The 27,848-nt window shown below is 39.3% G+C and overlaps 1 long non-coding RNA gene across 2 annotated transcripts in view; it reads left to right on the top strand.

The window, feature by feature from the left end:
- Positions 1-1,582: 1,582 nt before the first annotated feature.
- Positions 1,583-27,848, top strand: part of LOC141370839 (uncharacterized) — a 40,009-nt gene continuing 13,743 nt past the window's right edge. For both annotated transcript variants that reach the window (XR_012375271.1, XR_012375270.1), the window contains exons 1-2: positions 1,583-1,756; positions 7,025-7,143. This is a non-coding gene — a long non-coding RNA (uncharacterized lncRNA). The remainder of the gene's footprint in view (positions 1,757-7,024; positions 7,144-27,848) is intronic.

Here is a 27,848-nt window from a genome sequence, read left to right as displayed (position 1 = left end):
TATCTTCTTTTTTTTTTTTTGACATATACTGTATTATTTGTTTCAGAGGTACAGGTCTGTGATTCAATAGTCTTACACAATTCACAGCTCTCACCATAGCACATAGCATCCCCCAGGTCTATCACCCAGTCACACCATCCTTCCCACACCCCACCACTCCAATACTACCACCTTCCCCCAGAACTTGGCAGAATCTGTTGAAAAGACAGGACAGAAGCTAATATGAACACCAGTGAAAAACTGATAGTTAAGTCCATCGATCATTACCAACATTTAAGCCTCCTGATACTAGATGGAGTACCTCACCTCTCTTTGCTCAAGTATGTTGCTTCCCTGTGCAGCTACCTAGGAAGGTCAAGGACAGCTGTTGGAAACTCACTTGAGAGTTACTGTGCTGGGGGTAGTTGATAAAGTCAATGTATCCAGTCATTCTAGGTAATGCAGAGTGTCAGCTCTAGACCCATGGGCCACAACACTTGGCACTGATGTTCTATAAACTCCCCAGAAGTTCCATCAAATGTCTATTGATGTGTAAAGTTTCTCTCTGTTGCAACTACATATATTTATCTGCCTTAGTTGGTCTATAGGCTTAAGTTGGATAATAAAAAGAAGCAAAAACACCATGACTCCAACAAGCTAAAAAGTGGTATCTCTCATAGAGTAGTTCAGAGGCAACTAGGCAGTGTGGGTGCTGCAGGGAGTTGAAGAATCCTGGGCTCATCTTCAATACTATCTTACTGCTTGGAAAACCTGGCTAACAAGTTCTGTGACTTTGTTACAACCCACAGGGAGAAGGCAAGTGAAGTGGTGGGGACAAGGAGGTAAAGAGAGAACTATGTGCATCATATTTTGCTTACATTCAATTGGCAAGAACAGGCACATGGCCACAACAAGGTACCGGTAAGTCTGAGAAATGTAGTTGTTAGCTGGGTGGCCATTTGCTACCTAAAGCTCAGGAAGGGAGACTCTGTTACTAAAAAGAAGGACAGAAGGGTGACTGGATAACATTTTGCAGCCTTCCCCACAACTCTGTAGGGAGAACTGCTGATCTGAAGAGCTCCCAGGCTTTTAAGGTACAGTGAGTGCAATCGCTTCAAGTTAGAAGCTGTGTCTCAGAAGGGTACTAGAACCTGGCTTACTGAATCCCAGAATAGAGCCATGGTGGCCTACTGACACAGCTAGAGACACAGTGTGGAAGCATACACAAGTGACCAGAGGGATAATGATCGAGCGTTATAGGCACTCTCAAGGTAGTCTGAACCTTCAAATTTCCTTTTCACTTGCTGTGAAAAATTCTAGAATTCTTTTTTTTTTAAAGATTTATTTATTTATTTGAGAGAGAGAGAAAATGGAGGGGGCAGAGGGAGAGGGAGAGAGAGAACTCAAGCAGACTCCCCACTGAGCAGGGAACCCACTGTGGGGCTCGATCTCATTACTCTGAGATCATGACCGGAGCTGAAATCAAGAATCAGATGCGTAACTGAGTCACACAGGTACCCCAAAAGTTCTAGAATTCTAAACAGTGCTGAGGACACAAGAAAGTTGTGAATGACTAGTGTCATAAGCAAGGCTAGAGCCAAACCCTGTGGCTACAGTGAGCAGGGTAGACATGGTGAATCCTCCCAAGAAACAGGTGGGGATAATTACAAGCAAATTAAATGACAGCAAATGTGTGGAAGACCGTGAAGGAGATACCGAAGTTGCTCACAGCTCATGGTCACAAAGAATATGATCTAGCCTGGGGTCATGAAAGTAAGTGATGTTTCACTTCAGTACTGCAGGATAGGTAGGGATTGGTGGGACTAACACGGAAAAAGATGAAGGGGTAAAGGGGGATATGTGAAATCTGGAGGACAGGCTGGGAAACCTAGATTTTTTAAATCTCAGGTTCCTCATCTGTCAAGTGGGAACAGAAAATGTCTCCCTCTACAGTTGTTGTAAGGATTAAGACAAATAATACAGGTAAAGGCTTAGTCACAAGCCTAGCAAGAAAGAAAGTGGAATCACTGACAGCTTTTTTTGTTTTAAAGATTTTATTCATTTATTTGAGACAGAGAGAGTGAGCATGAGCAGGATGGAGGGGCAGAGGGAGAGGGAGAAACAGACTCCCCACTGAGCAAGGAGCCCAATGCAGGACTCGATCCCAGGACCTTGGGATCATGACCTGAGCTGAAGGCAGACACTTAACTGACTGAGCCACCCAGGCACCCCTCACTGATAGCTTTTATTGTGATACCATTATTAATTTTTTTACTCTTTCTCTAGGAAGCCTAAGGTTTATTTATAGAAATGTAGTCTCTCATCTGACTCTGGAAACATCTTGACATTTCTTTATTCCTTTGAATTCTTTATCTATCTATCTATCTATCTATCTATCTATCATCTATCTTTCTATCTAATACCATGACACATCACTTATCCAGCAGATAAAAGAAGCCAGAGAGCAAAACTGAGCAAATAAGAGCTTTAGAGATAGATAATTGTATCAACTGAAACTAACGGCATATCCAGTTAATGGGTTAATGGTGGCTAAAGCAGTTTAATTATCTTCCTATTCAGAAACAGGGCTGGTTCCACAGTCAGTGCAGCAGCTACACAATGACATTAAGGACTTTCCAACACTTTGCTCTACCTTCTTCAGTATTGCCTCGTTTTTTTTTTTTTTTTTTTTTTAAGTAAGCTCCACACCCAGCATGGAGCCCATGTGGGCCTTGAACTCACGACTCTGAGATCAAGACCTGAGCTGAGATCAAGAGTCAGATGCTTAACCAACTGAGTCACCCAGGCGCCCCTAGTATTGCCTCTTGATTACAAGATGCCTACCACACATCCAGGTGGCTCAACCCTCCCCAAATGCATTCAAGACAGAAAGTGAAGGCCAAGTACAGAAGGAGCCTTTTCTTTTATCAGTGAGTAAAATCTTTTCCTGGAGCCCTCTAACAATTTTTTTTTTCTGTGTAATTGCCTACCTCCAGCTGCAAGTGACACCAGATAATTCACCAAGATTGTTGTGATCAAGTTAAGCAGTTATTAGTGGCTTGGGGTTGGGTATATCACTGCACTGGAAAAAATGAGCTGGAGAGGAAGTGGGTATTGGCTGTTGAGTGAGCAACTAGTAATGTCTATCACAATAATTTAGAGATAATTTGAGTAGGTAGCGCTTGGTTGATTTCCCAGGCCAACACAAGAACAAACTTCAAAAAAGTGTGCATGTAACAAGTACAGCATTCCAACTTTACATACGTGGGGAAGGATAAAACAGATTTTTGTTCAAGTCAACATTTATTTAGTGCTAGGTGCTTTTTGTATATTGTCTCATTTTTTCTCAGAAAATCTTGGAGAGAGAGCCACAGATAAGAAAAGATAAGAAAATCTCCATTCCAAGAGCTAAATTCCTGGGTTCAAGGTCACATGTTGGATAAAGGGCAGAAATCCCAATTTAAGTAGGTCTGACAATAATTCCAGATTATTATTTTTTAAGATTTATTTATTCATTTGAGAGAGAGGGAGACAAAGAGGGAGAGAGAGTATGAGCAGGGGAAGGGGCAGAGGAAGAAGGAGAGAATCTCAGGCAGACTCCCCACTGAGCACAGAGGCTGTATCTCAGGACCCTGAGATCACGACCTGAGTAGAAATCCAGAGTCAGATGCTCAACAAACTGAGCGACCCAGGCACCCCTCATTCCAGGTTACTTTTATCTAAAAGAGTTTATTTCTCCAAATGATGGAACAGTCTTTGTACAAAAGAAAAAAAAAAGAAAGAAAAAACATTTCAAAAGTGGCTCAGAAAGAATTAGACCAGTATGAGGTGGGGTGCAATTACTAATAAGAGCTAGCATTTTTTTGAGCACCAAGATCCGGGTCAGGCACAATTCTAAATTCTTTAGGTATAGATAAATTATCTTAACAATATTTGCTGCTATCTCTTATCTCCATTTTAGACCAAGGCACAGACATTTAAACTCTGTGCCCAAGCTCACACAGCTGATATATTGAATGCCAAAGATTCACCTTGAGGCTATCTGACTCTAGGGTCCAACCCATTAACCACTATGCAGTGTTGCCTCTAAAGAGTTCCAGGTTGCTGTGAGCTCTGGAATGATTTCTTCAACCCCCTGTGGTGCTCTTGGGAACCTCTTTAGAGTGTATCCCAGGCAAGTGTACAAAGTGCCTGAGGTGGGCAGGAACTCCTCTCTCCACCAGGACATATTAGGGAATGAGAACTCATTACGATGAGCTACAAAGGACATTTTGTTGTTGTTGAAAGAAAACAAATGAAACCCTAATATTTTATAGTTCATTAGAAGGAACAAGCAAACACAGAATTCTTCCAAGTAAATCATTACATAGAATGGGAAATATGAACACTTATGTTTTAAAAAATCATCATAGATAAAGAACCATTTTGGGAGAAAAGAATGACAAATCCTTTTAGTTTTGAGATATTGCAGGCTCCCACTGGAGTTCAGTTCCAAGAGCTTCTCACTAGGACTATCTTCTCACCTTACTCTTTGGGGTCCCTGTGAAGCTGGTCTATTTCCTAAATGTATTAGGGTAGGATTAAGCTGCTGTAACAAAGAACACAACATAATTGAGAAACTTAAGAAAGGTAGTTTAGTCAAGTTTGCAGGAAGAAGAAGCAAAGGATTTCCAAGTTAGTAGGAGGTAGTGGAAGTCAATTCAGTTGACACGACTCTTGAGAGTAGCAGCAAACCACAACAATCTGTTGGCATTGAGTTTATATCTGTAATCCTAAAGTCCTCAAAAGGCCAGATCAAGATTTAGATGATGATGAGAGTCGATAGATCAGTCTGTCCCTCTGATCTCTAATACGAATGCTCATTTTCTATTTCATTTTCTTAAAAGGAAGTAGTTGACCAAGTGGGTAATCACCACCATCAAAAGCCATGGATTGGCAAAATAAGTAAAGAAATACACAGAAAAAGCAAATATATGATAAAGTACGATTGCCCTTAAAACTGGGTCTATGTCTTTGGGGGGATAGGAAAAGAAAAAGCGAGATGATTCAGAGGGCCCGTGGAATTGATTTTGGCAATCACATAATAAGTGAGAAGAGGGTAAGTTGTGTTGTGGGTGGAGAGGTGAGTTTTTCTCCCATCTTTAAGTGTGATTTACAAATTTAAGAGGCAAAGAGGCAGCAAATGATTTAGAAAAATCCAAATTAAGAGCCTTTTGTCTGACAGTATTCACATTATTATTTGCATTGTATCTTCTTTGTGAAGATTTTGGCCTTGATCTTTCTCTCCCTAGAACCCGTTAGCAATTCACAATCAAACCCCTCTGAAATAATTCATATTGAAGTAAGACAGAGGGTGTCACTCCCCAGGTCACAGAAAGCCATCGCTCAGTAGAGTTAGACACAGGAGCCCACCCTTTACAGTCATGTTCTCAGCTGATTAAGCTCATTCAGGGCTGGGCTGCTAGAACAAAACCAGAAATATAACCTCTTGTGTCCTGCCCCATTTTTTTTTAAATTTTTTTGTGCAAGCAGATAGAGAAGAGTAGAAACGTTTCTATTCTTAAAGTTGGAAAGTAGGAAGAAGATAAATTATGTATATATATATATATATATATCAGTAATATATACCAGTATATATGGTGTGTGTACATAAGTGATTAAATTTATTAGTTAACATTACTTTAGAAAAAAAAGAATGTAAATGGAAAAATATTGTACACCTTGAAGCTAATAATTTTATATAAATATAAATATTAAAATTGAGTTTTAAAAAAGATAGCTTTGTCTCTCTTTCCTAAATGAAATGACAGCATTGAAACTAAGATAATTCAATTAAAATAGTTTCGCAACAATTATCAGGATAGGAAAAAATATTGAAGGGAAATCAATTGCCCCAATACCATAGTTCTCACCTCTCCTTGATGTGGCAGGAGTTTTTATAGGAGTAGTTCATTCTTCCAGCTTGAAATTAAGCTGGAATTAATTTCGAGTTAATTTTGAAAAAAATTCCATTTTGGAAAGAAAAAAATGCATCAACATATTAGCAGTGGTTATTTCTGGAATTGGAGATCATGTATGAATCTTGCTTTCTTTTTGATACTATTCTGTATTTTCCAAGCTTTGTAGAATAAGGTGGTGTTCCTTAAGAAATAATGATAAACAGTACATCATATTTTCTTCATGTTTAGAAAAAAAGTTGCATTCAATCGAAAAACAGATTAAATTTAAAAATTCATTTTCATTCAGTAAACTATCTAAATTCAGAAAGTAGACAACTAAGTCAGGTTGTGGTGTATTCATCACAACTGAGGTTGTTTTTGGCAGAGGAGAATGGTAACATATTGAATTTTTTTTTATGAATTGTTTAATTCTTCAAATATTTTCTACCCTTACCTGGCAAATTCAAGAACATTGTTTTTTGTTTGTTTTCTTTTTAATTTCCTGAGAAATAAGACATTTGTATACTTTTTCCATATCTGAACTTTATAACATTTTTTTTCATGGAAAAAGCTTGCATTTTTCTTCTCTCTTTGTATGTGCACAAAATTTCTGTTTCTATTTCACGGGCATTTAATACATTTAGATTTGAACATATTTTCTCTTGGTTTAGTACTTCCAGGGATTTTGGAAGAGTCTCACATACTGACTTCGTATAAATCGTAGAAACTCGTTCTGTCCTAGATCCGCAGCCCCCCTCCCCCACCAATCTGTTTTATTATTTTGCCATCATTTAAAATCTCCTTATCTTGTAAGCACTTACAGAGACTCTCTCTCTAACTATAACTTCAGGAACAGATTAAGTTTGCTTTTCAAAGCCATTCATCATCAGAGATATGTTTTTGTTAGTGTTTTCTTTTGTAAATCATTTTATTATTGTAAGGTGCCTCTGGATGCTGGCATGATAATAGGCTATATAAATGATTTTGTCCTATATTTGTGTTGTATATGCTTTATTGTAATAGCACTCTCGGGTCAAAAGCAGCCAATATTATTCCGATTAATTCCTGTCTAGACACTCATAAATTGTCCTTTAATTTGCGGAGAGAAAACAAAGTCCTATGAAGCATAACCTTTGCTGCTACAGAAGAAGCACCTGGTTTTTCTGGGCTGGACGAGGCCCGCCTCCCTGCGTCCTTCAAAGCAGCAGTCCTGGCTGCTACAAGGGTGAGCATCTCGTTTTCTAGGCTTGGCCCAGGTAGCTAGCCAGGGCCTGCCAGTTGGCATGCTGCTCCTCCAAAGGAAAACACAAAGCCTAATCCCCCAACACAGTTTCAGACAAACACTCATTTTATTTACTCATATTCATCTCCCCCAAAGAAAAAAAAATAGGAGGAGAAAATAGCTTGCTTAATCCCAATACTAACACAATATTGATTCACATTCATGTTCTGTATTTATTGACGTGCATGGCATACAATGGGGGCTCTCATTTAGGCTACTGTGTTCTGGGGAAGGCACAATCACATTAGAAAAAGAGATGAAGCACACAGTTTATACAACCCTAATTTTATGTAATGTAAACCTTTCAAACACTGCACATGGGAGGAAAAATGCATGTCCTAATGAAAAACCAAATGCATACCAAATGGATTTATCTTAAAGCTAATTATGGCTGCAGAATATCTGTCCTCAAAAGTCCACCATTATTTCCTAAACTTGTATAATGAAATTAACTTCTTTGGCTTTCCAGCAGCTTTCTGTATATCTCATTAACCAACTGTAAATGCATTTGTGCTCGAGAGCACAGCACAGGGTTTTGTTTTGTGACATCTAGTGTTCAGTGTTTTGAAATTATGCAGGTGGTGTGTAATGCTCTAGGCTAACTATATACAGAGCTGGAGTGTATATTGAACGCCAGACAGCATATACGTATTACTAGCATATGGCTTCTGCAAGAAGAAAGCAGATATGAAAAACACCGCACTTTTTTTTTTTTTTGGCCCCTTGGAGATTTTTATTGCCTAGTGGCAGCTGTATTTAATAAAATATTAGTAGCCACTTGAGATTTAAAGGTGTAACACAATTCCATTTCAATATAACAATTCCATAAATTCAAATATGAAACCTTCATAGAAGCATGATATGGCTATAATTAAAAAAAAAAAACTTGGTATGTGCTTTTGAAAAACAAATTTAGGGCACATTGTACCTGTAGTCAATCCATAAAGTAGATTCTGGGTGATCATTCACATTTTTGAAAGTTGGAAGTGATTCTAGAGACCTCTATAAGATAAAATGATGGTTTAATTTGTTCTTTTTTTGCTATTGTTATACCAACAGCACAGTCCTCTGCCCACTGCCTGCAAATGTTTTCTTCACTTCCCTCTTGCTCTCTTCATGCCTCTTAAAGTTCTTCTTTCCAGAAGAATGTGTGACGGTGCTTAGGAAGACATCACGCGCCATACAAATGTTAAACTTGATTGTTGTTATTTGCAAGTTTAGAAAGAGACTGTACACCACCTTAACCACTTTGGCCCATCTATTCCAGCAAAGTTAAAGCCCCAGAGAGGCAGGACACAGATGGACTTAGAAGCACTAGGTGGGGAAGAGATTGGGTGGCCTCCTTCATTGATGAAATTAGTTACAGGAAATGGAGAGAGAGATAGCCTTCTTCAGGAGGAAGATTTCACCTTTATAGATATCCAGCAAAGAATGTGCATGAAAATGCCCAGAGCTTCCAGAGAGCCTAGTTCATTCACAGGATGTAAACCTTTGAGTGTGGCCAGAGCACAAGCAGAGGTTATGACAGCCTCCCAAAGACAGCATCTAGCCCACAGAGGAGTTTGATGCCTAGCAGTGTTTTTAAAATGATATTTAATTGTTTGGGATTGCACACACAGTCTCTAGCTTATCATATTCCCCCATGACTTCATATCAGCCTACACCTGCTTAAGTACCCAGGAGACACTGCAATTCAAGACTCCTGATCTAAGACATGGAGAAAGGAAGGGCGCAGGAGAAGCACATGGCCCAGAGTAGGGGAGAGTTAAGAAACGGCAAAATGACCAAGGCAATGGCCCTCGTGGTGCCCACAATGGGAGGGTCATGGAAAAATTCTCAGCATAGTACAAATTTTATTCTAGAGATTATTTGGGCCAGTGTAGAGAACGGTATGGGGGAGGGAGCAGGAAATCCATCTCAGAAATCCTCTGAGGGACGCCTGGGTGCCTCAGTCAGTTAAGTGTGTCTTTGGCTCAGGTCATGATCCTAGGGTCCTGGGATCAAGTCCTGCTTCGGGCTTCTTGCTCAGTGGGGAGCCTGCTTCTTCTTCTGCTTGCCACTGCTCCTGCTTGTGCTCTCTCTCTCTCTCTGACAAATAAACAAATAAAAATCTTAAAAAAAAAGAAAGAAAAAGAAATCCTTTGAAAAAGCCCCTGAGAGTGATGATGAGGGAAAGACTAAAGGCAGCATCGAGGACATGGAAGGGGTGACATTTCTAGACATGTTAGTGAAGTAGGACAAAAAAGACTGATACTGCACGAAAAGGAAAACCTGGAGGTGAAGAGAATGAGTCATATAACTTTAAATATGGAAGTCTAAATATCAAAAAGAATGAGGAGCAACTGACTGACATGGAGAAGTTGACTTGAGGAAAGCAATGGTGAGTGCTGGTTAAAAAATCAGATGGAGACAATAAACTTAGAAACAGAGTGAAGTTTGAAAGGAGGTCTTGCTGGAGACACAGTTATGAGTGATGTGGATGGTTGCAGATTGTAGGCTTTTCAGTGACTAATATCACTTGGGATAAGAACACCCATTAAGGGGGGAAACAGACCAGGGATGGTGCCCTTGGTATCCCCAACATTCAAACAATGAATGAATGAGGAAGCAAAAACAGAGGCTGAGAAGGAATAATCATAATGAAGGTGAAGAATCAAGAATGAGGATCTAAATTGATGCCAAAATACACTGATTAATATCACTGTCCTTATGATCCAGGGAAATGGATTTCCGGAGAAAGAGTGCTCCAATCAACATCTTCCTTTCTTTCCATAAAATATTTTGTCTATAAATTGATTCCATTTCTAACCACATGAACAAGGCCCTATTTTATACATATCGAGGAGAGTTCTTTCTAAACAAGCTCCCCCCCAAAGCAACTTTGTTGGAACAACCTCTATTTTGAGATGCATTTCATTCCTGTTGTGTGTTCACTGGATTACAACGTTCTAAGTGACACTGTAGCTGATTTATTTTCCTATGAACACTGAGATAAGGCTGGGGCTCAGGAACAGGACTTGAGAAATTCAGAATTTAAATCAAGATGAACTTTAAAATGTAGAATTTGAACCAAATTCAAGTTTCTAATCCCAGGAAAGAAGAATCACAAGGTCCAGTCAGGTTGGACTGTGTTTGTGACAAACTTCTCCAAACATGGGTCAGGAGCAGATATTAATGTTGCCATGGTAACTTCTGAGCTCTGTGTGTGTGTGTGTGTGTGTGTGTGTGTGTGTGTGTGTTCGCGTGTGCGTGCACACTCAGGAGCGCATGTGCTTTTTATCTTGCTTCTGCAGTTCCAAAGTAAGATAAAGGTTGCTAAAAATTCAGTGTTTTCTTCTAGTAGCCAGAGGAAAATACATATCAAATCTTACTTTGAGGTCAGTGACTTTTTTTCGCATGTATTAAGACATGATGGAATTATTTAATTACCTTTGCTAGCAAGTTTACAGACAAGCATACTCCTATCGTATTGCGTATCCACAAATAGGATTATTTACATCTAATCTAAGGAGTGCTGACTGGTGTCATTGGAAGCTGAAGCTGTATCAGCATTTAAATTCCCACTTTTCTGGGCAAAAACCCAAGTGAATGATTCAATTAAACTCTTTATGTTATATATTATCCAGAAGTTCACAATATGAAGTGATTCTCCCAGTCTGAACCCTTGCCTTTATGATTGCAATTTGGTAGAAAGACAATTTCCAAGGACTATTTTACTTGAACTGCAATGAAAACGTCAGGCCATAACACACTTTTTGATGCAGGTTTTATGAACAACACTCCAAAATCAACCATTATTTCAAACACATGCAATAAATAACCTTCATTATTCATCAGAATGTAAATATGCATTCGTATTTGCAAATATGGTGGTTTCCTGAGCAAAGCAGCCAGCAGTCAACAGCTCCTTCAGCCATTTAAGGAAGTAACAAATAGGCATCAGCCTCTTTAATTGGTAGAGACTATCTCCTGAGTTGCCCAGAGACAAACAGCTCATTCTTTAGCATTGACTTTGCTCATTGCCCTGAACCCAGTACCTATGAGCGTGCCATATTGTAGACACTCAACTAACATGTATTAAATGAACAGGATTGAACCCGTATCCCATAGTGACCTGAGGAGATGCAATTTGTGCAATGATTTTAAACATTTTTAATTATTTATTTGACACAGAGAGAGAGACAGCAAGAGAGGGAATACAAGCAGGGGGAGTGAGAGAAGGAGAAGCAGGCTTCCCGTGGAGCAGGGAGCCTGATGCGGGGCTCGATCCCAGGACTCTGGGATCATGACCTGAGCCGAAGGCAGACGCTTAATAACTGAGCCACCCAGGCGCCTATGTGCAATGATTTTAAAGGAATATATTTCTTGTTTCTTTTGAAATTATCAAACCCAAAGGACTCTTTTAACAGAATTAATCAATTAGATAAACTTAGCATATTGTAGTCCCAAGACTGAAATGCTAGGGAATTTTCTTTGAAAACGTTGTTGCCCAGCTGCCTAACATCCTTTTATTTTTCCTTTTAAGTCAGAGAAGGCCAAACATATTTACACTGAGATTCCAAAAGTATATAAAGGCAAAAATGATATATTAACCACACAGAACAGATAAATCCAAGATGTCCAGTAAAGTCATTTTGTGTCATTTGCTTCTGGCACTTAGGAGAGACACATTTCTGCTCTGACTTCCTTCTGCTCCAGACCCCTAGATGGGTTTCTTTGCTAACTTAATACTTCTTGCTTCTGTCTCCTGGGCTGATAGAGACAACTTCATCTTCTCTGTGTGACTCTCTTGAAGTAATTCACCACTTCCCCTTCTTCATTAGAATTAGGTTGGTTGGTTGGCTTGGCCATGTATTTATCCATGAAAATTTACTAAGTGCCTAACACATGTCATCTACTTGCTGTCTGCCGCACACTTAGGAAACACAAACGACTAACTCTGTTATGGACTGAATGTTTGTGTCTCCCCCAGATTTAGATGTTATAGGCCTAACCCCCAATGGGATGGTGTCATGAGGTGGGGTCTGTGAGAGGTAACTGGGTTTAGATGAGGTCTTGGTGGAGGAGCCCTCCTGATGGGATTAGTGATATTATAAGAAGAGAAAGAGACACCAAAGCTTCTTTTCTCCACTATGTGGAGACACAGAAAGAAGTCAGGGGTCTGCAGGCCAGGAAGATGGCCCTCACTAAGAACCTGACCATACTGACTCCATGATTGGGGACTTCCAGATCTGTGAGAAAATAAATCTCTGTCAATTAAGCCACTCCATCTATGACATTTTGTTATGGCAGCCTGAGCAGACGAAGACGAACTCTAAAGTGAATCAACATCTCAATGCTAAGGGTTGATATATAACATCACCTATAGTCAATGTAGTAATAAGCCTAATGACTACAAAGAGAGAAGTTAACGGCCTGGAGCAGTCACAGATGAGTGAATATTGACAACAGGTTTTGAAGGCATGTGCCAAAAAAAAAACTTGATGTAGTGCATTCTGGGCAGATGTGTGCAAAGGTCTGGCAACGTGGACAGGTGTGTCACATTCAGGGAACTGTCAATGTTCAGAATAGGTAAGGTATAGTCTTGATCAGATCAGAGATGAAGTTGGTAAGATGGGTTACAATCAGATGGTGAAAGGTCAAGGATTCTTTGCTAAGGAGTTTAGACTTCATCTCATTAAAATAAAACAAAACAAAAATAAAAACAAAAACAAGAAAAGCCAAATTGGATTCTCATGCAAACAAGGGCCAAGGCTGATTTTCTTTTTATTATGGTAAGAATATTTAACATGAGATCTACCCTTTTAACAAATGTTTAAATATAAGTACTGTAGTTTGAACTAAAGGCGCAAAGTCATACAGCAGATCTCTAGAACTTGATCCTCTTGCATACCTGAAATTTTATACCTGTTGAAGAGCAACTTCCCATTTCCCTCTCCCTGCAGCCCCAGGTAACCATCATTCTATTTCTGTTTTTGTGTGTTTGATTATTTTAGATACCTCATACAAGTGGAATCAAGCAATATTTGTCCTTCTGTGACCGGCTTATTTTGCTTGACAGTATGTTCTCAAGTTCATCCATGTTGTTACAAACAGCAGAATTCTCTTCCTTTTTAAGGTTGAATAATATTTCCTGTACATACACACAACATTTATTTTATCCATTCACCTGTTGGTGGGCATTTAGGTTGTTTCCACATTGTAGCTATTGTTTTGTTTGTTTTAAGATTTATTTATTTATTTGAGAGAGAGGAAAACAGCACGGGGAGGGACAGAGGGAGAGAAGCAGACTCGGCTAAGTGCAGAGCCAGACATGGGGACCGATCTCACAACCCTGAGATCATGACCTGAGCTGAAATCAAGAGTCAGAAGCTCAACCGACTGAGCCACCCAGGCACCCCATTGTAGCTATTGTTAAAAATTCTGCAATGAATGTGGGAGTGAAAACATCTCCTTGAGATCCTGATTTCAATTCTTTTGGATAAAGACTCAAAGGTGGGATTTCTGGATTGTTATGGTAAAGATATGTTTTGTAAGGATGGCCTGCAACAGCCAACAGTAAGATAGATGACACAGGCTGGTTAGGAGGCTGTTAAATTAGTCTGTGGGAGAGAGAATGAGAGCCTGAACTGCACGGTGGTGATGGAAAGGAGCCAACAGACTTGTGTTGGCCTCCACAGGACTGGCTTTTCATGCAAGACAAAGCATCAGCTGTCTTCCTTCTCCTGTTGCCAGAAGGTTCTCTGATCCCAAATTCCTCCTTTGCCAAAGTACCTGATAATCCCACTGCATCTCACTCAAATTAGTTCAAGAAGTAAGGGTCCCTTAAAATAAAATAAAACAAAACAAAAACAGGTTTCTGGGAAGCATAGCCCATTATCAATGATATCACCTTACACTGGCCTCGGGCAACATTTTCCAAAGTGTGTTGTGTGGAACACTAGTGTGCGTCAGTTGTTGATGTGATTATATTAACAAACAAACAGAAAGGATTTGTAATAAGATTTCTTGGGGGAATCTCTGGATCAAGCAGATTTATTTGCTGCAAGAATTTTCAGTCTCTAATTCTTTTTTTTTAAAGATTTTATTTATTTGACAGAAAGAGAGAGCACAAGCGGGGGGAGTAGCAGAAGGAGAGGGAGAAGCAGACTCCCCACTGAACAGGGAGCCCAATGTGGGACTTGATCCCAGGATCCTGGGATCATGACCTGAGCTGAAGGCAGACGCTTAACCGGCTGAGCTACCCAGGTGCCCCTCAGCCTCTAATTCTTTATGGGCACTATCAATATCTGCAAGAAGGATATAGTATCTGTTTTTTCTCAAATATATTGGGCCACAGATTATAGTTTTAAGGGACAATTTTGTAAAACTCTGATACACAGAGGGCTTTGGGGTTAACAAAGCACTTTCCCTCAAGAGTTTTAAGATTTGTGCAAGGCAGATTTCACCATGAACATGTTAGTAAAAAGAAGCAGCTGCTCAGAATTGCAGATGCCTTGTTCACTCCCACAAGGTTTCTAAGAGGAAGAACTGAGACTTCTGGACTCCTACTGTTTTTTTTTTTGTTTGTTTGTTTGTTTGTTTTCTTAGACTCTAGGTCCCGGGATCTTCCTGTTATACCACAAATGCCATTGCTCCCATAGCTAAAAGGAATGAACTGAAGGGGACCACAAGGGCAAGAAGTGAATAGGACTCAGGGTTATGGATTTGGGGAAGTGGAGGTAAAAAAAAAGAATGGGAAGAGTCAGACATCTATCTAAAATCTTGGAAGGCTGACAATATTGTGCCAGGTGAGGTGTACAATTGGAACACTGTGATCTAACAGGAGGTTCAACAGGAGAATAAAAATGCACTCAGTACAAATTATACTTATTCTTCAACATGACCTCTTGGAGTCACTACCAAGTCAGGTGGAGCTGGGGGTGGTTCATGGGTCTTTGTTGCCTTGTGCATTCCTTTGTTTATTAGACAATCTTATGAGGACATAAGAATTCAGCCATGGTCTCCTCCCAGCCTGTATGTGATGTGGCTCTGTCTCCCCATAACTAATATGGCCATTTCACACGATATCTTCTTTTACTACTTCTTCTTCTTCTTCTTCTTCTTTTTTTTTTAAGCAGGGACGTGGGCATGGAGCTCAAATCTGAGGCTCAAATTCATGACCCAGAGATCAAGATCTGAGCTGAGATCAAGAGTCGAATGCTTAACTGAGCCACCCAGGCGTCCCTGTTTCACAAGGCTTCTTCAGGCTGAGTACTCTATCAGCTTATGTAGCACTCAGAACATGAAAGGTCACCTCCTAAAACTAATCCATCCAAATTGGATGAAGAAGGTTATGCCATAATTATACAAATTTGGAGGAGCCGCTGAGTATAACACAGACCCTGCCCACAAACTCATCAGAATACCATTGATCACACAGTCAGTCAAAATTACAGAGCACCTACTATGTGCCAGATGTATGTTAAGCACTAAAGAGAGTAGTGGATAAAAGAAGTATGGCCTCTGCCCTCATAATAGATTGGACTTCACCAGGGAGAGCAAATGTAGAATGAATTATTTTAAGTGATTGAGTAAATAATTTAAAGTGAAAAGGTGGTCCAAGGGACAAACACTAGGAGCTGTGAGAAAGTATATGAAAAGGGACCTCACACTTTTCTGTAATGGGCCTGGTCAGGAAAGGCTACGTTGAGCTTCTTAAGCTCACCTGGTCTGAGAATATCTGGAAAATGAGGTGATGGGACTCAAGCAATATCCTCCACAGAATGTGAGCCAGCATATTTGGGAGTCACTTTGAATTATACAAAGTTCAGCTGGCTTCTTTACTGGAGGACTTGTTGGCCATTAGTGTGCAAATACCAATTGTGAATCTCAAAGGGAAGTTCTTGATTGAAGCAAGTCCCAAGCTTTTTGGGGGTACATTTTTGTGCAGAATATTTATAGCAACCAGTATTCTAAGGAAGACCATTTAAAAAATAATTGAGTAGGTGTCCAAGATCTTTGCCAGCTTTAAAATTCAATTATTATGTCTTAAAGTATGTCTTAGAAGAAACAAACTAATCTAGCATTGATGTGTAAGAAAGACTGGATGGATGGGCTCCAAGAGATGGAGGTTACAGCAGAAAATCTATGGCGGACATCGTGACAGCCTAAACTCAGAATGAAGGGATATTTGAAGTGTGGGTGTTAATTAAATATAAAGTATATCAAAAAAGAAAAATACAGCAATGGCTATGCACCCAAGGAACCAACAAAGATTATTTAAGGATATGTGATGTGGCTAAGTGTGACTTTGTGATTAACATGGAGATTTGTAGAGATACCATTTATAAAAGGAAACTTCTGGGATGAAGGATGTCCAGAAGGACTCTCAGTAAACCAGGCTGACATAAGTAGGAGGGAGACAGAGTGGAAAGTTCTCTTTCAAAAAAAAAAAAAAAAAAAGGAGAGGAGAATGGCAGAGAGTTCTCCTGTCTCTACTAATGGCTCATGGCTGTGCCTTGTCCCCCAGAGTAGGGCTTCTAGTCCCACCTACTTCTTGCTGCTTGAACTTTTCTTCCCTTTTCTCATATTTGTAGTTTTATTACGGTTCATGGCCAGGAAGTTGAACTTTTTCTCTCCTCTTGAGATTCTTCAGGTTTTAAAGCCCTCACTTAAAAGATCCCGCTCACATGTCTTTGTCATTAAAACTGTACAAACTCTTTGGATCTTATCTCGTTTCACTCCTCCGTTGAAGCATTCTGTCGAAGCTCCAGCCAGCCACCATATCTTCCCACACCAACTCTCCGATAGCAACCATTTTCTGGGATAGCTTTTCCCTACGTCAAGGCAGTCATCTTTATGCAATTGATTATTATTATTTTTTAAATATTTTATTTATTTATTTAACTGACAGAGAGAGACAGCTAGAGAAAGAACACAAGCAGGGGGAGTGGGAGAGGGAGAAGCAGGCTTCCCGCCAAGCAGGGAGCCTGATGCGGGGCTCGATCCCAGGACCCTGGGGTCATGACCTGAGCTGAAGGCAGCCGCTTAACCAACTGAGCCACACAGGTGCCCCTATGCAATTGATTGTTTCCTGTTGTATGATTTTATGGTGTTTTTTCATTACCTCATGGGTTTTCCTAAATCTTCTAAAGGAACTTGCATTCCTGCAAGGGGCAGAGTGCTAGATATTCATTATTTCCATAATAGAATGCAAATCACTGAATATTTATTCAGTAATTTCTAGGGTTAGGCCCATATAAATGCTGGATTGGGGGGTGTGAATGCCAAAACATAACAGAATAGAGACTTTACTCTCCTGGGGCTTAAATCTTTGTTAAAGTTGTAAGAAAGACTGTGAGCAAATGGAATAAACATAAGCCAAAACACATTAATTGCTGAATAAGAAGTTTTAAAATGCAGTTTTATGGTGGTCGAGAGAAAGAAATCATCATATCCTTGAAAAGATTGGCATGGCTCTGACCTCACAAGGAACTGTTTGTGAACTCCTAAAAGCAAAAAGAACTCACTGTGTCTAAAAATATAAAGTGTTGCCCTAGGTCCTATTTACTATGAATTAGAAAATTGTAGGGGCACCGGGGTGTATCGGTTGGTTGAGCATCCAACTCTTGGTTACGGCTCAGGTCATGATCTCGGGTCCTGGGATTGAGACCCAGGTCGGGCTCCACACTCAGTGGGGAATCAGATTCTCTCTCTCCTTCTGCCCCTCCCCTGGCTCATGTGCTCTCTCTCTCTCTTTCTCTGTCTAGAACGAATAAGTAAATCTTAAAGAAAAAAATATTTATCTCAGAAAACTTCACCTTTGCGAATCATTAGTACCTTCACCAATTTCCTTTTAAATCATAGTTAGACATTGTTTAATCTGTTTTGCTAGTTATTTTCTTCCACAGTTTTACCATTCATGTTAATTAGAACCTATGTTTAAGTGACAAATCAGAAAAGCAAAGTGAGTGGTAAATTTTCTGAGTGTTTTTCATGCACAGGCAATGTCTGTTTTGCCTCCTATAAGGAATGACAACTTGACTATAGGGTTCTTATGGCAGAAGTTTTATTTGCACATCTTCTAAACTATACCTGGCTCTTAGAACTGTAAAGGAGAAGTACAATACCAAGCTGATTTTTGGGGTGACTGACAAAAATACATAATTGAGGGGCGCCTGGGTGGCTCAGTCGGTGGGGCATCTGCCTTTGGCTCAGGTCATGATCCCGGGGTCCTGGGATCGAGTCCCACATCGGGCTCCCTGCTCAGTGGGGAGTCTGATCCTCCCTCTCCTTCTGCTCCTCCCCGCTGCTTGTGTTTTCTCCCTCAGTCATTCTCTCTCTTAAATAAATAAAATCTTAAAAAAATACATAACTGATATCTTCTTCCTGGTTATTTCATAGGATTCTGCTTTTATTCTTGCACACAAACATTTTAACCAAGTTATGTAGCGATGGATGTCTTCTGATCAAGTTCTCTGTACACAAGATGCTATTGGAATCCATAGGGCTTTCCTCAGTCCCTCAACATTGTTTTCTATTAGTATTTCTACTATTTCTATGTTATGTTTCTTTGCTTGTTGTTTCAATTCCATTTCTCTGGCCTCATTTTTATAAATGCCCATTGTTAAGGAATTGGGTCTCTGTTGACCTCTTGCACACATTTTAAAATCTTCATATTTTCCTCTGCATTCTGAGTGAGAATTCCACCTCCGGATCAATTTTCTTGGCCTAGGGAAAATTTCAGTTCTATGATTGCATTTTTGTTGTTGTTGTTGTTGCTGCTGTTCCATTATGCTCATTCCCTTTTTTATAATGCTCAAGCATTTCAACTAGGATGATCCTATGAGACTGAAGACCAGCAGGCGGGTTGATGTTATGTAACACTACTTGCGACCTGATCCAGGAGGCTGGGAGGAATGTGTTGAGAGCCAGAACTCTGGGAAATCCTAGAACATCTTCTTTGGTAAAATGGCACCTGAGGAACAGAAAACACAGCCACCTTTCCTACAAACCTCCTCTCGATACCAATATGGATATGGGGGCTTTCTCCCTGGTGTGGATTCCCACAGCACCAAGAAAGATCCATATATCACAACCCAACTGACTGAAGGCTGTGAACCCACCCACTTTCCTTCTGTAGCCACAGACTGACATCTAGGCTTGTAAGGGCATCAGTGCTCAGGGAAACTCCTGAGTGGATACCAGCTGCTGGCAGTCCACTGGCCCACCTCCTACAAATCAGAAATGTTCGTGGGGTTCTGTGAGGGCTTCTCTGATTATGAGGCTGTGTTACTCTCTCCAGAAGAAGAATCACGACTCTCAAAGTCTCCCTTCGGTCTGTTTTCATACCTGTGTCATACACAGCAAATTTGTTTCTGCCACACCGGTCTCTGTTTGCATGGATGACACAGACTTTTCCTGAGTAACAGAAATTTTGATAATTTTATGGATAACCTTGCTGGACACCCGGGGTGGCAGGAAAATTAGATACTCACCACCAAGTGGTCATTTAACCGGAAATACACCTACTGGTTTTAGTTACATCTTTGGCAACCAAAGTCTATTCTTTATCTTCGTTCCACAGAGAACACATCTATTCTTTCCTCTGCATGGTAATTCTGTCAGTAATGGAAGGCAACTTTCATGAACATCCACCCTGATCCAGAGGCTCTCTCCTCTGAGTGAAGCCAACTTACACTCTTCTTATGGTAGGGACTAATGTTTTCTCACAGGGTCTTGTTCCAATGTTTCCGTGTATTACTTAGGATGTTGCACACAAAAATGAATACACCTCTCCTGTTGTTACCTGATCAGCGCTTAAGTAGGATGGTTGTCTCTTTCGATACACTGCCTCTACTTCCGTAATCAAAGGCAATGCTGTGTCAGCTTACTAGGTGTCACATCACACAGTTAACACATATTGCTCTTTTTCACAGTCGAAGCCACTAATCTTTTCCAAAGAGGCTTTGATTAAGCCATGGGTTTCTCATCCAATAATTTCAGGCCTTTTATGTCTTTGGAGGAATGTGTGGGACCTTCCATTCTTTTCCACTTCACTATGTGTTTTGGCCACGGTTCACTCAGAATCACATTCTTTCACTCATTGTGTTCAAGATCCTTTCTGGGTTAGTTGAAGAAAATTTGTGGAACATGCCTTCCATATCATCTTTCTGATCCCAGAAAAAAACATGGAACTAGATGAGGCTGTGCAAGGGGGGCCATGACATATTTCTAGAAACATCTCCCCCTTTCCACATTAATTAACTTAATTGCCCACTTCTGGGAATATGACCTAAGTCCAGAACCTGCTGATGATCTCAGATTTTACCATTTTGATCACTGGAATACCAGGGAAGGCTTTGTATACTCAATGAGACTTTTCAGAAGAGTTCTTAATTTTCTGTGGGTGACGGGAAGTCGGTGGGTGGGTGGTTCTGTATGTGCATGTGCATGCTTGTGTGTGGGTGTGTGTGTGTGTACATAAAAGATTTAGGAGTTCCCAGCTATCTTAAGAAGAAAATTCATTTCCTTTTTAATAAGAAGCATTGTGCAAAAGCTTCCATGACAGGAGTGAAGTCCCAGAATGTCATCTTTGTGATCAGTGTCTGTAACATCTCTGGGATTTGTCACAAACTGATTCAACTCAAAAGTTTTCTGGAAAAATTAAGCTCTCAAAGAAATCTTGGCAGTCCTCTACCTTTTCCTGGATTTCAGGGAGTGATTTTGATTTGTGATCTCTTAAGTCCGTAACAATTTGCTATTTCTAATTTATTGCTTCATTTGTGACTGCTGCTACGGCAAGGTAAATTTATTCTGATTTGCACAACCTAAGTCCTTCCTCTGACAGTGACTAATTATTACCTGAGTTAAAATAATGAAAGTGTCGGAAAGTGTCCGAATGCAATTTGTTAGGAAAACATGTGGCATGCTGTGTTACCCCAGTCCAGAAAAGCCTAAGTGATCAGAAACCATGGAGAATTAAGAAATGTTTTTTCCCCTCAAAGGTTATAAATCAATGTAGAAAATTTTAGGAACTTTCACTGCAAAGAACTGAGTTTGGTGACATCAGGAGTGCTTGTGGGTTTTTAAATATCTTATATCTTAATAAAAATAACTCTTTAAGGGAACCCACCAGAGAATTACACAATAACAACATGAAAAGAGTAAAGAGAACCAACGTTTGCTGAATGCCTACTATGTTCTTGATGTCACGGTCCTCAGCATTCATAGGCTTCATCTCATTTGATTTTCACAACAATTCTTTATGGATTCATTTTAAATTTTCTTATTTTATTCCCCAGCTCACAGAGATTCAGAGCTTATGTAATTTTCCCAAGGACAAGCTGATAAGAATTAGAGCTGTATTTCAAACACTAATTTCTCTGACTCAAAGCTCATGCTCTTTCTGCCATACCAAGATCCCACGTAAGGTTGACTTTTTTTTAACACATGCAGCAATTTAAAATATAAAATAACCCAATGGATGTCCTATTTAAGAAACTAGATATATGGCACCCCATGCATATGTAATAGAACCGATTGTTAAAGCAAGGAGTGATAAATGCAAACCCAAAATGAGTAAAAGATCTCGGTAGAGAAACAGGGGAGCCAAAGAATTCTTCATTTGTATTATTTCCAAAAGGAATGTCTGGCCCAATCCTGGATTCTCAGATTCTTTCAGACATCCAGCCATTCTGTAACTCACTCCATCTCCAAATACTGTTTTTCAATTGTAAGACTCTTTACAGATTTATGACCCAAATATGTTAGGTATGTCAGGATTACTCCAGATAAAATATGTATAATTATAATAATAATGATGATAATGAAAAAAGTACATTTCTAAAACAGGCTTCAATTAAAATAATGGTCTAATTTTTCTATGCACAGTAAATTTATAAAAAACAATAACTAAATTTTGTCAATTTTAGACTACAATTTAATAAAGATATGTTTATGTGGGAGGCTCTGCTCTTTCGTGTTAAAAATGCTGTTAAGATATTAAGATGAACATTTAAATATTTCTCAAGTGAAGATATTTCTGCTTAATAAGGCCCTTAAAGATATCTGTATTATTAATTTAAGGAACTGCTAAAGTATATTCCATATTTTGTGTTAAACAATATTAACCAAATATTAAATATATATTACATATGTATATATATTGATTTTCAGTTTATATATATATAGTTTGTTTATATATATATACATATATATACACACACACACACACATATACGTATAGTAAGCAGTGTTCATTTGGAGGAAGGATTTCTTAATTTGATTACATTAATTATGAATAATTAAAAAAAATCATGTTCACCCACAAGATACTAATAGATGTTGTGGATGCAGCCGGGCAAAGCCTTAGCAGTACAACCCATTGATGACATCTGGATATCACCACCTTCAAAAATTCATAAAGGAGACCTCCTAGAAACATGGCTAATCAAAAATATTCTCTATGGCAAAATTGATCTTCAACCCACATATTCAGTGATGCAGAATGGATAAACAAAATACGGTATGTACATACAATGGAATATTATTCAGCCCTAAAAAGGAAGGAGATTCTAACACATGCTACAACTTGGATGAACTTTGAGGACATTATGCTAAGTGAAACAAGCCAGACACAAAAAAACAAATACTATATGCCTCCACATAGATGAGGTACTTAGAAGCGTCAAATGCATAGAGACAAAAAGTAGAATGGTGGTTTCCAGGGGATGGAAGGAGAGGGGAATGGGGAGCTATTATTTATTTATTTATTTATTTATTTATTTATTTATTTATTTATTTTTAAAGATTTTATTTATTTATTTGAGAGAGAGAATGAGATAGAAAGAGAGCATGAGACGGGGGAGGGTCAGAGGGAGAAGCAGACTCCCCGCTGAGCAGGGAGCCCGATGTGGGACTCGATCCCGGGACTCCAGGATCATGACCTGAGCCGAAGGCAGTCGCTTAACCAACTGAGCCACCCAGGCGCCCTGGCGAGCTATTATTTAATAGGTAGCTTTCAGGTAGAGGAAATGGAACACTTCTTGAGCCGGAGGATGATGATGGTTGTACAACAACATGAATGTACTAAATGCCACTGAACTGTACACCTAAAAAGGGTTAAAATGGTAAATGACATTATGTACGTTTAGCACAATAAAAAAGATAACTGATTTTCAGTTTATGAAATGTATGGTCTTATAAAGGATTTCCTAAAATATATATTTTTTGGAAGGGACAAGTTAGGATAGGGACAAAGCAAGGGAAACTTTCAAAGCACGGCAAAGTATTTAAAAAAAAAAGTTGTATCTTTGAAGAAGTAATATATGCAAATGATAATACAAATTTTTCCACAGGGTTCATTGTAAAACTTAGTCTCCCTTCCTATTTCTTTAGTCACTGGAGGCAGATATTATTATCAGTTTTTGGTAGAGTCTTCCAAGAGAGTCTCACATAAATATATAAGCATCTATGCAAGCCTTTCTTTTTGTTTTTTTCTTAACTCAGACGCTAGGGCTCCTTATTTTCTTCAGATAAGAAATCTTGAAAATTCTCCATTTATAATACTGCCTCATTCTTTTTAATTGCTGCAGTGGCATTTCATTGTATGAATGCACATAATTGATCTAAATATCTCCTATGGTTGCATACTAAGATTTATTTACAACATTTTACAATCCTAAATGATTCTTCAGTGAACACCATTGTATGAATACCATTTCCCATTTCCTATTGTGGGAAAATGAACGTATTTGAGCAAGTTTCACAATGAAGAATTGTGGCTTCTTGGATAAAATATCATGTGGTACAGCTAGATCAATCTGGAAGGATGGATGATGGATCATGCCTCTTTCAGCAGAAGATAGAAAGTCAGAGTGCTAACTGAGCAATGATAGAGACTAAACTGTGGTATAAAGAAAGTAAAAGAATGCACAGATCTACTCAAACTTTCTAGAAGGAAAACTTGCTAGGACTTAATGACAAAAGCTTGGGAAAAGATAGTTTAAAGTTTCAGGATTTAAGGACTTGGAGGTTTCTAGACTGAGAGTCTGGGAAAATAAGTTAAGTTCTGCGTTTTTTGAGTAGTTATCCAGGTGTCCGGCATTGTGTTCTTTGTAAGACTGGGCAGAGGAATACCATAGGCCCTCTGACACAAGTCACCATCAGCTTTTTGAAACTTCTTTAGAATCATTATGGCAGGCACACAGGGTCTAGAAAAAGTGTAAGTCTGTGAAGTTAATAACTTCCCCTTACAACTAATGCAAAGTCTATGCACAGGATCTCACACACAATCGACTCTCGACAATTACTTATGGACTAATTGACCTTTGGTACAGCAGGAGATAATGAACTCAGAATAGTCTCCTTTTACTTCAACAACATAGCATCCTTTTCTTGGATTTCTGAAAATGGCCACCATCTATGTTTTGACAAAGGTGTTTTGGTTCAGAGTAAGTGAATCACCCAAAGACCTGCTGAATGAATGACAGAAGGGATGAAATGAGGAAAGCCAATTAAGAATATTGACCACGGGAGTGCAAAAACTGCTAGCCTAGAGATGATATCCTCATAAACAAGAAGGATTTTTTTCATGAAATGAAATCAGAGGGTATATTCCCAGGAGGGCAAGAGGACAACGTGAGGATCTAGTGGGAAGAATATGACCTTTAGGGACAAACATACTTAGGTTTAAGTCTCACAGCACAGAAACAAGACTGATTTCCAGCAAGTTCCTTCACATTCTAAGCCTCAGTTTCCTTGCTTGTAAAATACATAAAATAAGACTTCTTTTGTGTATGAATTAAACAAAAAGGTAATTTTAGATACATAAAGAGCTGAGCAAAATCAGGCATAGGGTGTATATTCAGCTAATACAACTTCTTGTCCCCTTCCTCTCTTGTCGTTTCAAGTACTATTTCTAAGATAAAATAATCACATTTGGAAATTAATGAAAGACTGACGATCCAAGGTTTGGAGCAGTATTGTGAAGTTAAGAGCACACAGGAATGGAGCTTGACCGCATGGATTCTATCTGAGCCTTGCTCCTTAACCATGTAACTGCTATCACCACCTCCTTTCCTTTCTATGACTCCCAGTACCATGGAGATAAGCAAGGTACCAGTTCACACAGTTACATGGTTGAAGGAAATCATGCATGTGCAGCGATTTTCCCCATGTAAGCACTCAGAAAATTATAGTTGATGATAGAACTTATTGGCATGAGAGGGAAGCAGCTCTTATCCACCTGTTATAAGTAAACTGAGTTGTTATTCTTCATTTAATTACCTGAAAAACTGCAAAGAACTCTACAAATGAGTGGCCATTTAATTATTATCTACAGGTATGTCTAAAGCGAATGCAAATCATAGGCTCATAGACTTGCGGAATGTTACCACGGGGAGGGACCACCTCAGACTTCGGGAATATTATCATATCCTTTCTTTTTGAGTGGCTTGGCACATAGAGACTAAGTGGACAGTTCTGTTATATTTAATGTATTCAAGCATGCTATGCAAAATCTGCTTTAACACTATAATACCTACTGAATATTTCCTCTGAGAACAGGTCTTACTATTAGATTATATGATAAAAGATGAGGCCAGTCAATAAGGGACTTTTCTTCCAATCCAGCTTGCCAATGGAAGTAACCGTTTTAAATTACTCCAAGACCTTCTTTGTAGGAGGCCAGGAAAAATATGCCCATGAATCATAAAATTGACAAGCCCTGGGGCTGAGTGGGCTTGGTCTAGGAGATGCAGAGAACAAAGATAAAGGTGCACTACAGGTATGCAGAGACAGGGAGAATTGATGTCAACAGAAGAAATAGCAATCGGATGAGGTGGGAGAGGCAGAAGGATCTACTCAGAATGCACAACAAACAAACAGCCACCACCAAGACAAACAATCTGATCTGGAGAGAATAACACCTTTTACTAACATCTTAGGAGAAACAAAAAACAAAACAAAACAAAACAAAACAAAACAATGACTGTATTGCATAATTGAGGTCTAATTAGGCCAGAGAATACTCATTCTTACTACTATTGCTTTTTTGTATTTGTCAGTTTAATCCACTTTCAGTCACAAAGCTTTTCTCCTTTTTCCTTAATCTCTTACTGTCACCAGTAGCAGCTCACCTGTTTTAAAAATATCTTGACCCGAATAAGAAAAGCCCCTTTTGAATTAATTACTCCTCTCGGGGAAAGTGAAGGTACTTCCCTTAATTCAAAGTTAAACTTGTAGAGTAAAAGAGAAAAACAAAAACAAAAACAAAAAACCCAAAACCCAAAACTCACAGCTCTCCTTTGCTGGTCAAACAGCCTAACAGGAGAGGGGAAAAAGGTTGCATTTAAATATCTGTTTTGCCTATAAAGATTCTTCATATCTCACAAAACCAAATTCTTCTGTAAGATTGACATTTCAGAAGAGGAGGCAAGGCAGACAGGTGAACTCAGATCAAAATGGATTTTGCCAACCTTCCATTTTAAAGGTCAAGGTTGTTGGCAGACTTGTGTTGTGTTTTTAGTCTCAAGCTCCCTTCTTCATTTCCAGCATTGGGGGAAGTGCCCATGAACAAAAGGAAAAGAGTTCTTGAATTCTTCCTTTGCTCACCCTGGGACTACCAATGCCTGCAGAGGACGCCTGCATGAGGACAACAAAGTGACTTCCTGTCATGTGTGCCATTCTTCTCGAGGTAGAGGAAGGATGTTTGATTTCTGAATTTATGACTCTTGGACCACTCTGGAAAAAATGACGTGAGATAACCTTGTCCTCCAGCCTACATTGCTTCAGCCCATTGGGGTCAATTGTTTTGAATGTTTCTGCCCTCCTCTTTCGGGAGGATGAGACTTACACCTACCTGCTTTCATCTGTCAGACCACTCACTCGCTCTGCAGTCTGTTCTTGGAGATCTTTAAAGGTCCGTCAAACAGTGAAGTATTCTCTTGTGACCTGAGATACCCCTTGGCCAACTTAATCTCATGTGCATATGAATAGACTCTAAGCACATCCACTTGAGGGTAGTTTTAAAATTTGGCCTAATTGTTTTATAAATGCTCTCTCTACACTGGCATATAATAGGAGTTTTACTGTTATGATGTTGTAAATAGTAATAGAAAAAGATCATATATTACAGTGATATATTTTGTGGTATTTTGAGATATGTGTGTAATATAAGGAAGCAAAACGTTTCCTCAGCCTTCTTAGGGTCCACAGGTGGGTCTAAAAATTAAATTGACAGAGACAGATGAACAGAAGAGCATATACATTTATTTAATATAAATTGTATGCAACATGACTGCCTTCATTAGGAAATAGAGACACAAAGAAATGGTTAAACTTGAGTATTTTTTATGCTAGATTTGATGAAGAGTGGACAGTCATGGAAAAATAGGTAGGCCAGAGAGCATGAGGTAAGTGTAGTAAACTGATTGAAACTAAACAAGGCATGTCCAGATTCTTCTTGGTGTCCCTTTATCCTCAAAGATAAGGATGTTCCTTTCCTCTGGTATAAGGAGGACACCTCCCATTTGACTCACTTGAGGATTCTATGACCCTGTTTCAGGGAAGAAGGGCAAGGGCAGAATGACTTCTGTTTTCTCCAACTCCTTCAGCTTAAAGGATTCAATATGCCAAGGTGCCGAACGTTGGGGTCGCATGTTCTG

Source organism: Callorhinus ursinus, unplaced genomic scaffold (genome assembly GCF_003265705.2).
Source record: "Callorhinus ursinus isolate GAN/ISIS: 27379988/994484 unplaced genomic scaffold, GSC_fseal_2.0 scaffold47, whole genome shotgun sequence".
NCBI lineage: Eukaryota > Metazoa > Chordata > Mammalia > Carnivora > Otariidae > Callorhinus > Callorhinus ursinus.
This window is presented reverse-complemented; position numbering and strand designations above follow the sequence as displayed.